Here is a 14,095-nt window from a genome sequence, read left to right as displayed (position 1 = left end):
GGTAAAGGGTTTAAATTAAAAACCGAAAGTGTGCCCTGAACGATCCTAAGTAAACTTCATGACGAATTCAAATCTGTTTTTAGATTGTTTATCGGATCACCGTGTTGGCTTATGCAATTGAATAAAAATGATGTTATGACTGAAAAAACTGACCGCATGTAATTCCCCCTTAAGACCTAAAATCTTGACAAAATTATGCCTACTTAATATGATTGAATTTTAATTCTGTATAAATATTTGGGCTCATGAGCTTTTTCCCTAGGTTACCGTGGAAGTCGGATTAATAAAACAATATAAAGGATACTAAAAACTTAAGAAATTAAAATAGGATTTAAACACAATTTTAATTGAAAATATAAAATTATTTACACAATAACCTTGAAAAGAGGACGATTAACTTGACATTTTTTATATAAAATTCAAATTGGACATTCTACGTAGGCGTAATTTTGTCAGGATCTTAGGTCTAAAACTTCGAAAAAACCAGTCCGCTTTTAATCCTCTTAAGGCTGAAAACAGTTTATAACATTAAACTCTTCTTAACACGATATTGTAATTTTTTTATTATATAAAAGACTTATCAGGAATGATAGATTTGAGGTGATCGGACTTCATAATCATGATCCTGATATGGAATATTTGTCCGCTGTACGTGTAAAAAGCCAAATTCTTCATCGTTGTTCAACAGAATTGACCAGTCTTAAAGTCATTTATGATGAAGAAATAACACAGTAATACCTACCTTTAATAATAATTTAAAAATTAATATCAATGACGGCATTATTTATTACATTATTTAAACTGAGCTGATTAATTGTATTTAAAACTTGATGTCTCACAAACACAGGCGGAGGCAACTGTGGCAGCTGAGCTGCCTCACTTTAACCTACTTTATTGCATAGTGATCTGTGATCGTTTGGTTTATCCATAAGTTATTTACATAATATATATTTGTAACTAAAAAATCTAGCAAGCGTAAATAATTGCGTAGTTAATTATAATTTAAGTATTTATGTTGAATCAGTAAATTGATAAAATAGGTGTACGTCTTAGTACACTTTTGAAAACTAAGTCATGCTGTAAACTACGTTCATTTAAAAATGTCCGTATATTCCTCTTAATTTAATAGAAGTAGGTTAATTTAAGCATGTTGTAAGAGTTTTAGACTACCATTATTAATTATTTACAAACTACTAAAAAGACAAGGTTTTTTTAACACGCTTATATTAGCTTCACTTGTATGTATGTATGTTTGTATGTAACTATGTAACTAAAAGAGATAGGCAACCGAACGTACATGCGTGTATTCATTGTTGCACTGGGCCGATGTCACTACATTTAAAAATAACATTATATATTGCCTCCCCTGTAATTGAAGCCCGCAAACGCTTGTGGTCATTAAAATGCATATTAAAAAGTTATTTTATACATCTTATTAGTATATTTTCATAGAACACTAAATAACTGTATACCTATAAACGTATTTCGTAAGTCTTTCTGTTCAATAATAATAAAACAAAATTTGTTTTATTATTATTGAACAGAAAGTATTTAATACTTAATGAAAGTCCTACCGTTTTTAAATATAAGAACACTTAATATTAAAATTAAGTTCTCAAATCAATCAGCTCAGCATAAGCATAATTATTTAGTAGTTCAAGACTTACATATTCTATACTTAGATTAAACCATGTTAACACTCAATTGGCGTACACCAGCTTCTTGCGAACTATGGAACGGGCCAGGGCCGAGGCTCAGCCATCGATACCCCAGACTTTCTTGGGATATGCGGGCAATTTGTCCGACCCGAGGTACCGGCATCTATTTTTAACGTCTAGCAACGAGGAGTTGTATAGGGGCTACATAGATGGAGGTGTAGAAGCTGGCGAAGCAGTGGTTTTCATTTCGCCTGCAATGATGAAGTAATCATTTAATTAACAATGAAAAAATATGTGTTACAAAGAAAACATTGCCTTTGATCCCAAAAACATATTTCTTAAGTATTTAAAAAAAAAATATAACTTATTTTAAAGAAAAACGATTAAAATTTGTATAAATTAATTTCTTTCAATTAACTATTATGAATTATCTCCAACAAAAACCTAACAGAGAAAATTGGCCAAGTTCCAAGACTAAATATCAAAGTAGTGATATTTACATTTCAAAAGCTTATCTTAGGAGGAATCAGAGACATGTGAGTTAGAAAAACTGGGTGAATTGGTTCGTTTAAAGATAAACTGGCATTACTGAAACTTGGCCTAGCACACTACTGTGCGCTCAGATAGCTGCTTGTAATATTTTGTGGACAAGTACAGCAGCATATTTAATATCAGTCCAATAGCAAATAGTTTTAATACCAATCTTCACAAATTAGAATATATAATTGCTTACCTAGATGATTTTTTTTATAGACAATATTATAGCTTAAATGTAATTTTAGTTTATTAGGCAGTTCACATGAATTACATGTAGATGGCACGTTCAAATCGAGGCCTATTCAGCCTCAAACTGAACAAGTTTTAATTATTATGGCCATTTACATGGATCAGGTAATAGAAAATATATAATAAATTTAAAAAACGATTTTTATGAGTTTACGATTAGCATTTTTATTTATACGTTTACTTAGGCTTTTCCGGTTGCATTTGTGTTGATGACAAGGAAGACCGAGATCGCGTACCGGTGCGTGCTTGAATAAGTAAGGGATCTTATTCCAGGCGGTATTCAAGCAACAAACATCATTACTGACTATGAAACCGCATTAACCAATGCACTGAGGAATACTCTGCCAGCTGCCAACCTGCAGCGCTGTTGGTTCCACATGGTGCAAGTATGAAAAATGTTTTTAATAATTCTCTCATCATTTCTGGTGCTAAAAAATATAGCATCGTGTGTGGCCATTTAAAAATGTTTATGGTAATTTATAGGCACTTTAGAAAAATGGTAAAGAGTTTGGCATGCGGCGACGTGAATATCGTAACGACTTGGCATTGCATAACATGTTCCGCATGTCGAAGGCTCTGGCCCTTTTACCGGTCGAGCACATAGCCGAGGGTTTTAACCTGATCAAAGAAGAGAGTAGTCACGCGGAAAACGAACAAATAGATCGTCGATATATTAATTACTTCGAGAACCAGTGGATGAACCGTAAGTGTTTAGTACTGCAAACCTTAGAAAACAGTTTTTCAAATCACTTGGTATTATTATGGATATAATATTCATTAAATTTACCTAAATTAATAAGATTCATAATTATTGTACAGAAGCCTCCCCCTCCCCCAGTTGTAATACTAACAAAAGAAAAAAACAATTTGATTTTGTTTGATTTTCTCTCAATACTAACATAAAAGTGAAATGCGTACATCTATATGAAATAAAGATGCTTGATAATAATAAATAGTTAATTATTACAAACAATACCTAATATATCCTCAAAAATGAGAAAATAGTTATTTAAAAAATAATTAAGTTACCTTTGTACATAGTGGAGAGGAAATGGCAGAGTGGGTAAGGCATTAGTGTGTTTGGCACTCACTGTTGCCGGGCAAAAAATCGTCTGGTTAAAAGAAGCCGCCATCTCTCCGGCAATCACAGCTATAAACTTTTAAAACGCTCTTGACTCCAAAATACTGAATTTATTTTTATATATATGAAATGCTCTGGGGTTAAAAAAAACTAAGCAAAAAAATTGTCTTTTATTATCTCATTGTATAATACTTACTATAGGAACAGGTGCGCAGAATTTTAGCGTTTACGGACAGGCCAGGAGGACAAACAATGATCAGGAGGTCTTTCACAAAATTTTAAACCAACAAATGAATACAGCAAGACCGGGAATTTGGAATTTTACAGGTAAATCGAAATACTTTCTACAAAATAGTTAATTAGTTATAGAAATATTTTTTTTTTTTTTAATTACAGAGGTACTCTTGAAAATTGAGGGTATATAAATACCCTCAATTTTTAGTTATAAAATTATAACTAAACTATTATGATATTTTTGGTTATAAAACCAAAAATATCAACAGCAGTTGGAGCGCCCCACCTTAAGGCCACGTCGTCCACTATATGTGCAGCAGGACAGAACATAAGAGCGGCGACTGAAAGGCTAGAGCAAGGCTGCCTTACTGTTAAGGAATTTCTCTCCTACACAGGCCACTTGGCCTATAACATAGGTATACCGACAATAGTACTAAATAAAGACTACCAGGCGAGCAACCGTCCGGTAAAATACCATCCTCCTCACAGGCGACGGACTGACGATCCGTCCCGGATAGCGAATTCATCAAGAAATCATCTCATGATTGTACGTTGGGCCTTCATGGCCCGTTATGCTACAATTAAAAACAAAACCTTAATAAACTAAATTTTTTTAATAAGGAATATAACAGGTTATAAATAAAGTTGTTTTATTTTAACTTAAAATTTAGAATTGGGAGATGGTGAGGAGCAAAATGCTCCCGTTGTTGAAGCTGCCGATCCTGTAGTTGAGGCTGCTTTTGTTGTTGAGGCTGCTCCGGCTGTTCAAGCTATCCAAGATAATAACGCCATTCTTCCCAGTAAGGCTCTGAACAGAAATATTAAAATAATTTGTTCACAATTATAATAGTATACAACATATTTCTTAATGGCAATACATTATATTATATATAAGAAAAAGGAAATATTAAACATGCAATATTTAAATTTAAAAAAAAAACTTATAAAATGACTCGTAAACCTAAATAATAAAAAAGGATACCCTGTAAAAATATATTTTATCCATACCATATTAATAATAATTTTTATGACCATTAATATTATTTTTGATAATCCGTTTATATTTTTATTTATTAGTGTTAATAGTTAATGATGACTATCACATACCCGAGGACGACGACGAAGTTCTCGCGTTTATCGGACAAATGGAAAGACAACGTTTGAGAAGGGAGCAAGATAATATTCCATTCGTTTCGGCTAATTTGAATGAGGATATAACACCGCGACAAATAAACAGTTGTGGCATTTGCTTGGCAGCCACTCACATACATGCTTGCATTCCGTGTGGGCACAAATGTTTATGCCACGATTACGGTGAGGATGTGAGGGGCAGAGGGCGTTGTCCCATTTGCAATTCTGACATCTATATGATTGTCAGAATTTTTGACTAGCATCATATTGTGTAAATATTATTTTGTATATAAAATTAATTCTGTAAATAATAAGTGTAAATAGCGTAAATATTGTAAATTGTAAAAATAGAGGGTTGTGATAGATCGCCTCCTCGTGGGCAACGTTCATCTTCTCAAGACGAACGGCTAAAGATCTATTAACTCAGTGGCCAAACTATCATTTATAACGTTCTCCTGGCCTGATTACATGCAACCAAACCGAACACAATCGAATCGAAAGATTCTTAGGCCACCTAAGAAAGCTAGGGTCTACCCTACGCATTTGCCAAATCAATATTGAAGGTATTAGCAGATCAAAAAGTGACTACATCTCCCGAATCCTCAGGGAACAAGACATCAATATAGAGGACCCAGCAGAATCGATTCCATATAATTTTGGAAGTGTTGTATAATGATAAATGAGTTTTTTTTAAATGAACATTCATACTCGTAAAAATCAAATATTATGCCTATCAACGAATATAAATAGTATAGTATATATATTAATATAAAGGGCTGCGGGAAAAAATATCAATGTAATTTTTTTTTGAAAATTAGATTTTGGTATCAAATTATTTGTATTGACGTATTGTATCTTTTATGCGCTCGAACTAGGGAAAAAACAGATTAGTCGAGTGACTAAAAATATATTAAATTTTTCCCAACTAATAAATATAAAAATATTAAAAAAAAAAAAAAATAATTAAAAAAAAACCAGAATAAGCAAGTCACCGTACGGTACCACTGCAGGTAGAAGAATAAACATACCGCGGACGCGGTGGCCGGTCACCGGTGGATCGGCACTGGGCGGCAAAATTTTCGGAGACATTATTTTCGGTTAATACATGTTTCGGCTTAAAAATTGTTCGATGAAAATATTTTCGGAACTATTATTTTCGGCGTTAATGTTTTTCAGCTATAATAATTTTCGGTAAAATTATGGTCGGACCAAATACTTTCGGCTAAAATACTGTCGGCTAAAATATTTTCGGCTTTTTTATAGCCTCCCAATAAAATACTTCTTTGTATAATAGGATAATCTTGAAATATTTTACAAAATAAATAAAATATATTATATTACTTTTTTATATCCACTGTACTACTGTATATTTACTATCGGAATTTAATTCTATCAGCTTTAACGATTACGCTGTAAAGCAAAGGAAGTGTAATGGTGTATATAGTAGCTCAAAAGGGACGAATGGGGTTGCCTAGTAATACCAAAGAGTTACTGTAGTGTCAAATGTGTAATGTATGTATAATGTTGATAATTTGAAAACTTTAATAATTTAAAAAAGTTCCTTTTTCGGTTATCATTAGTACTTAAACTAGAATTGCCTCACCGGTGCAACAAACAGTTAACTAAACAAAATACAATTGTGAATAAAATTCACACACAACAAATTAACTTAATTTCTGGCCAAGGGTGTAGCGAGGTCATTGTTCCCAAATCCATTCGGCCGACTGACTTTACAAAAACAAAATGTACACGCACAAGAACTAATTAGTCATTTTTTTCCCCTTACTTTTTAATTTTCTCAATGTTCTTATGTTAAAATTTTAAAACTAATATGTACGCAAAAATAAGAATACTTGTTAAGAACCCCTTAATATTTTCTTAGATGTCTAGAGGTTAGTCGGCTAAATGTCTGTTATGGTTTACCTTTGTGAAACAAAATTTGTTCAAACGTAGTATGTTATATGTCAGTACACAGCGGTTCTGAGGGGGGTGCCCGGCTACGCCGGCCATGGTGTCGTGACATATTTAATAGATAAGTTAATAATACATTCATATTTTTTTGATCCATATATTTAAATTCATAAATTGATTTTTTTTTAGATGGCTAACCAACAGTTCATCCTACTAAATGATCATAATTAAAAATTTTAAAATAATTTTATTATTCATTATGTAGTATTAATTTTAAAAAATATAGCAAAATCTATAGTTTTAACTTTTTTAGAGTGGAGCGAATACTTATATTATACTTCTATAAATTATAAAATAATAAATTAAATGTTGATGTTGAATTTCAATATAAATTAAAAAATGTATTGTTCTTATTTTTGCTATTTTTATTCAGTGCTTCAGATATTATAATATTAATCATTTATTAAATGAAAAATTAGTTTCAATAAAAATGATAATATTTTATTTTTTAGATTCCGAATTCGTACGGCCCGTGACAATATTTTCCGTGACTTTACGGCCTCCCCGCGCAGACTTGTATGTAAACCTAACCTAACCTAACCTACTTAACCTAACCTTGTGTGTATATATTTCCAAAAGTACTTGCACAAGACCGGTGACGAGTTAACGTATACAACGATTTGTTTTTAAAAAATCGATCAGGACATGAAAAAAAAACACCATGTCGTCGTCGTGTCGGCGATGGTAGCATAAAATCCTCTAAACAATATTTCCTTATAATAATATTACTATGACGTATCTTAAGACAATCTTAAGATCATGGGTCGTCGCGTACTACCGCACAGCTGAAAGAATATTGTGACCCACACTGCAAAAGCAATTACTTTGGGTAAACAACGATTTAAAAAGTTGTTGTTACAAATCGAGTTTCGTTTGCATAGAGTTGTTTTCTACTCAAATCTTTAATATAAACAGGGCAAGATGTTTTTTAATGTACGGTATTAATACTAACCTAACCGCCACCACGTGGTACAGGTAGGGTTAAGCGGGACGAATGTAAAAGCGTTGTATTTTTCAAATGTCAGTAAAAGTATTGAGTTAAAGCTAAAAGTAATTGTCGACGGTATCTAAAAATAGCTTCACTACATATGTTCTGTTGTATGACGGTATTAATAAAAACGATCCGATAACATGCGATATTTCTACAAAATATATTTGCATAAAAAAATGAACCAGTAAACTTGTGAAATACAAAATCATATTATTTTACAATATTATGTAGTTTGTGTTCCAAGTTATATAAGACGGGTTACGCACCATGGCTGTGGCGTACAGCTGCTTGGAGTATATACAATTAGTTTATACAATAATAATATAAGTTATGTGAAAATTGTTAATGTATGATAACATTATATGATATGTGAACGTTTCAAATGAATAACAATATAAATTACAATGACACTGACGATTATCCATACTAGAAACATCGGCAGAAATACCATGATAGTCAGAAGTTTCAGCAACAGTGCATAAGAAGTCAATACAAGTAGCCACGGTGCAATAGCCGTAAGTAAGAGTACCAGTATGACAATACTAGCAAAAATCAGCACAATAGCTACTGCACTGACCACAACTCCGTAACACACCTTTGCGAATAGGCCTATGCCCATTTCTCGGATGCCAGTCAGAAAGGTCGTTCCAACAACCTGTTAAATACATTTGAAGAATACAGCGATAGAGGTAAATTCAACAATTAATTTTAAACTTACAAGTTCTGGTCGGTGGGGTAGGTATATAACTGTTAAAAACAAAATAATATGTAAATTTCTATGAGAAGTTTATTACCTGTGTGTCGACCTGCAGGATCGGCAAATTTGGTTTTCCAAATTCAATAAGTGAAGTTCTGTCAAGGTTTTTGACTTCGGGCAACACCATGCCAAAACCCGGGTAGGAAATCATATCTACACTGCAGTGCAAATGGCGGCTGTCCATCGTCAAATTCCAATTGACTTGTTCTTCCTTATATAACTTTTTGAGAGAGGTATTTTATATTTTAATAGATTTCGGAAAAACTTTTAAGCGCAAAATATTTAAATTTCTATGAGAAGTTTATTACCTGTGTGTCGACCTGCAGGATCGACAAATTTGGATTTCCAAATTCAATAAGTGAAGTTCCGTCAAGGTTTTCGACTTCAGGCAACACCATGTCAATACCCGGGTAGGAAATTATATCTATACTGCAGTGCAAATGGCGGCTGTCCATCGTCAAATTCCAAATGACTTGATGTAGTCCTGATTGGCTCATTGTTCCAATCAACACAACGATCATCAACACAAAAACCGTATAATACAATTTATACATATTGTATTAGTTGTTAGAAATCCTTCGAAACAGGAAAAATTAGAAAAAACGGTTCGGAGAAATATGTTGTTTTACACTGAAATGGTGCGGAGATACAAATGTAATATTAACATCAATAATAACAGTTACGATATAAACAAGCCGTTTTTAATACATATGTACCTATATTTAGAGTATTTGCCAGCATATAAATAAGTATATAATATGTTTTTAAATAACATATGTGTTACTTTTTCTTTTTTGAGTGCCGTAATCGTATATGTTAGACTTATCTTCTAAGATTAATTTCCAACCCATAAATTGTGTTTTATTTTATAAAATATTATTTTACACCAATTCCTTATAACTATAGGTATATTGTAGGAAAATGTATTTATTATTTTATCGGTTGAGCCCTGCATTAATTCACTTTCAAAATAATTGTAATTTTTCAGTTTTTTTACACGTGTATTGTTCAAATAATAACATGTTTTCATATGAAACTAAAAAAAAATGAGAAGCTTCTCTAAAAAAGATTCTATCAATTTAAAAAAAAATATCATGCTTCTAGTACACATTTTATAAAAGCGATACCAAAAGATCTGATTTAGCTTTACTGATTTATTCTATAAAATTATAAATATATATTTTATGATGAATATACTTGATACTTATATGCACAAGTGTAATTTCATAAAATGCTTATATGCGATAATGCAATTTTTTTTGCGCGACCCCCTCCCTCATTTTTTTCCAATAACTAAAAATAATAATTCATGCATAATTGTCTGAAATCGGGTGAAACTGTTTTTTCAAAAGATATTAGTTTTTAGCCATAGAATTAAAATTTTTGGGACTTCACATTGCGCTTAAGAAATATTGTAAGCATTTCAAAAATGTCCTTATTTTGTCAATTACGTATATTAATGACTACGAACTGTCTGTTTATAAGTGAAAAATATTGTTAAAGTCTCCAAATACATTATAACTATTATTTTAATAAAGTTTCTTTTTTACAGTCTGGAAATTGTTTTCTACTGTACTCACTTACAACTTGTAGCACTAACTGTTAATTTTACAATTCGTGTATTAAAAAAACAAGTTCTTAATACTTGTACATTTAATGGCAATTTACTTACTGTTACTTAATTTGAATAATTATTAATTAAATGAATGTTCTCAGAAATAGCCAAGGAACCAAATGTCTATTTGAAACATGAGAAAATGAGTCATAGTGTACACGTCATTATATGACCTTTTTTACACCGTCTGGTGTAGATAAATAACTACTACAACTTTGTGTTCAAATCTAAGGTGTTATTACGAAAATTAAAAATGTTATTGTCATTATCGATGGTTATTAGTAAAATAAAAACTTTAATAATCCTATCATATAATATACTACTTGAATTTCAAATGTATTAATTTCGTACATTATAAATAAGGTGTTAAACTTAAAGATTAAATATATAAAATGGGTTATCAGCAATGTTGAATATGTTATAATCATTTTAAATAGACTTAGTTAGGAAATGAAATCCTCTTTTAGGGACTTAAAGCTATAAAGGTGAGCAAAGTACACCAAGTAGGTCAGTACAGTGGGGTCAATGCGTAATGGATCAAAGCATGGTGGGTACGTAGATATCAAGACAGATAACCAATATTTGGTTTAAGGGAAGACCCAAATTTTGAATTACTGAAATTAAAAAAAATTACATATTAGGCTATAATTAATCTATAAATATATATATATATATATATATATATATCAGAAATGTTTAAGAGTTTATAATTATTTTGAATAGACTTCTTAAAGATCTAAAAGTCTAAAAAATAAGTAGAAAAAATACGTGATTAAGTATTGTTTTTGTACATAAGACAAAAAAAATATTAAGGTTACATAGTATTTGAAAACAACAACTTGTTTTTTATCATTCGTAGGCTGTAGCCAAGATTATTAATTCTAAAATTTCAACCTATATTGAAATAACAATATACATATACAGGGTGATCCAACTAACGTAAGACACTCATTTTCTCTGAAAGTATAAATATTTTGTGAATTTTTTTTTTCCTAAAATTTTAGGTACATATTTAGCTACATTTTTCAATATTTAGAAAAATTTTATCTTCAACCCTTATACGTTAAATAAGTACGAACCTCGTTTTTTCAAATGGGAACATATGTTTTAAATTCCATAAATATAAAGACAAAAAATCTAATAAAATGTTAGCGTTTGAATTTTTAATTTTCATCCATTTGTTCGCTGTTTATGACTTTGTAAAGATTTGAATTTTTGTCTATATTTCTTAATAATTTCATTCGATTCGACAAAGACAAGTAGTTTTATTACGACGGTCATCACATCAAATATAATAATAATTTGATGTTAACGCATTCCGTATCATAATCAGATATAATAAATAACCACACATTATTAGACGAAAGGTAGACTGTTACGGATAACGGACTTTACACTTTAACCTAATCTAGCTGGAGCTAGTCATTAGCTGGTTATCTCGGATAACAATCTAGTATCTAAACTATGCATCAGTTACCACGGAATAATCGAGTGACCAGTACCCATAATATATTTTATTATTTGTACATAACCTCTGTCGCTAACAAATTTTAACTTCACAGTTCACACATTTTCCATTAGTGAAATGAGAAATTACAAACTTAATTAAAAAATGTTAGTAAATTTACATTTTACTTTATAGTAAACACGATAGCATGCTCATTGTAGTTAAGTCATAACTCGTTATTTTATAGTTTTTGAAATATTTGCATAAATATATCAATTGATAATATTTGCTCTCGACTTTATTTTGACGTTACATTCTTGGACACACCATTAATTTAATAGGTAAGTGTATTAAAATTTAATAGATAATTTAATACAATACGAATTCAATTAGCTTTTTTATTTTAGGTTGAATGCTTTTTTCCGAAAATCTTTTATCATTTAAAAATCAATGTTATCATGTCAGAAATATCTATGGCGTTGAGAATAGGCTATACCAATTACTATGGAAATGTCTTTTCAATTGGACCCAAGACTGAAGACCTTACAATTTTAAATCAAGGTGTAAATTATACATATAAAGCATTAATTTAATAGGTAAGTTTATTAGAGTTTAATGGGTAATTTAATTCAATACGATTTCAATTAGCTTTTTTAATTTAGGTTGAATGCTTTTTTACTGAAAATATTTCATCTTTTAAAAACCAATGTTATCATGTAAAATTGGTTTTGAGTATGACATATCAATTGCTATGGAAATGTCTTTCCAATCGGACCCAAGACCTTACAATTATATATCAAGGTGTAAATTATAAGTATAAAACATTTATTTCTAATGTGACATTTTTTCATGTGAATGTATAATATCAACACTAAGCAATTTGAAAGAAAAGTGTGTTGTGTTAACTTAAAATAATTATTAATGCATGTATTTGTGTATGTGGGTTGATAATACTCATATACCCGTTTCATTTATTTTTAAAAATATCAGTAATTAATGTATGAATTTCATACTACTACATACAAGGAATCACTTCTTGATTATACCAATATTTATAATAATATGTAAGTATATTATTTGTATTTGATTAAACTTATCTAAGGTAGTTTAAATGTCTGCTTTCAGTTTAGTTATTTCTTACAATGATATAACCCATATATTGTGTGTCTGACATACATTACGGATATTTTATCATAAAGTTTTAGCTATAACTGACACAGGTATTTGGCTATCAAAGTTAAATTTTATATCAAATTAATTAATATACAATAATTCTCTCTTTAAAAAAGTAGTAATTCTATTAATTTGTATTTAATGAATTCAGTAAATCAATTAAATTATTTTTTTGAACTTGCCTAAGATAATTCTTATAGTTAATTTTATTTATTGAATTTTGATTTTGTTAGATTTGTTTAATTACCAACGATTGTAAAAAGAAAAAAAATTAAATCAGTATTATAGAAGTTGAACAATTTCAAATGTATAGATATTGTTTTTGTTTAATATTTTTGATTGAATATTTTCAAAATAGTAACATTTGTAATTTTTAAATTTATTGTTGTATTAATAATTAGTTTATGAAAATTTTATTAGTTAAATACTTATATTATCAGACAAAAGATTATTATTGTTCTTTAAATGTTATACTATACTATATATTTGTCGTTGAAATTTATCAACACAATTGTTTGACTATGTGTTATCAATGTTCAAATTTTGTAAACTACACAGTAAAAATTAATAAAAATTGTTTTTAACTCTTTAAAGTAGGAAAATTGTCGCATACGCATTACAGCAAATATTCTTTTAACCATTATTTGCATCATTAAAGGTAAACAAATTTTATTTTTAACAACTATGCATTATAAGTTAGTATAATTGATTTTATCAATCCGGCGACGGATTGACGACCCGTCCCGGAAGCAAATTCGTCAAGAAACCATCTCATGATGGCAGCGTTGGGCCTTAAAGGCCCGTTAAGCTTGAAAAAAAAAAAAAAAAAAAATTGATTTTATAATTATTTGTATTCATACATAAATATAGTATACATGTATGTATGTGTATAAAATCAGACAAACTTGTCACGTACAAATTCCATAAAATTTAAATCCTTAAAAATGTGTTTTATTACAGAATAATTGTTAAATTTAGATACTACAATTTAGCTAAGGCTATTTTTGATTTAATATTGCCACTTTTACATAATCTTAGTAAAACGTACCCGTTATAATAGTTTAATAATGTCAATACTTTAATTTGTATAGTAAACAAGGAAATATCAAATAATGGTTTTCTTTTTAAACAACTAAAATCTATTAAGCTTTTAATTTTCTAGATATTAAATAGTGAAGAAAATAATAAAAATAAGAAAATACTGATTATACATAAAATCAAAATTAGCAGATTCAACTGTAAAAGAATTAA

At 29.9% G+C, this 14,095-nt stretch overlaps 2 long non-coding RNA genes and 1 pseudogene across 2 annotated transcripts; 2 read left to right on the top strand and 1 right to left on the bottom strand.

The window, feature by feature from the left end:
• Positions 1–396: 396 nt before the first annotated feature.
• Positions 397–2,784, bottom strand: LOC126835101 (uncharacterized). The gene is made up of 3 exons (XR_007685137.1): positions 2,626–2,784; positions 1,668–1,909; positions 397–742 (listed from the first exon to the last, which is right to left on the bottom strand). It is a non-coding gene; the product is annotated as an uncharacterized LOC126835101 (long non-coding RNA).
• Positions 2,785–2,821: 37 nt separating this feature from the next.
• Positions 2,822–5,150, top strand: LOC126835103 (uncharacterized; annotated as a pseudogene).
• A 6,709-nt stretch (positions 5,151–11,859) lies between these two features.
• LOC126835105 (uncharacterized) lies at positions 11,860–12,542 on the top strand. The gene is made up of 3 exons (XR_007685141.1): positions 11,860–12,012; positions 12,079–12,267; positions 12,334–12,542. It is a non-coding gene; the product is annotated as an uncharacterized LOC126835105 (long non-coding RNA).
• Positions 12,543–14,095: the final 1,553 nt, after the last annotated feature.

Source organism: Adelges cooleyi, unplaced genomic scaffold (assembly GCF_023614345.1).
Source record: "Adelges cooleyi isolate 19-005CV unplaced genomic scaffold, UGA_ACOO_1.1 ACOO_flye_CR_arks_rails_tigmint_CR_PRNA_22, whole genome shotgun sequence".
Lineage (NCBI taxonomy): Eukaryota > Metazoa > Arthropoda > Insecta > Hemiptera > Adelgidae > Adelges > Adelges cooleyi.
The sequence above is the reverse complement of the archived record's forward strand: the minus strand, read 5'-3'. Positions and strand labels throughout refer to the sequence as shown.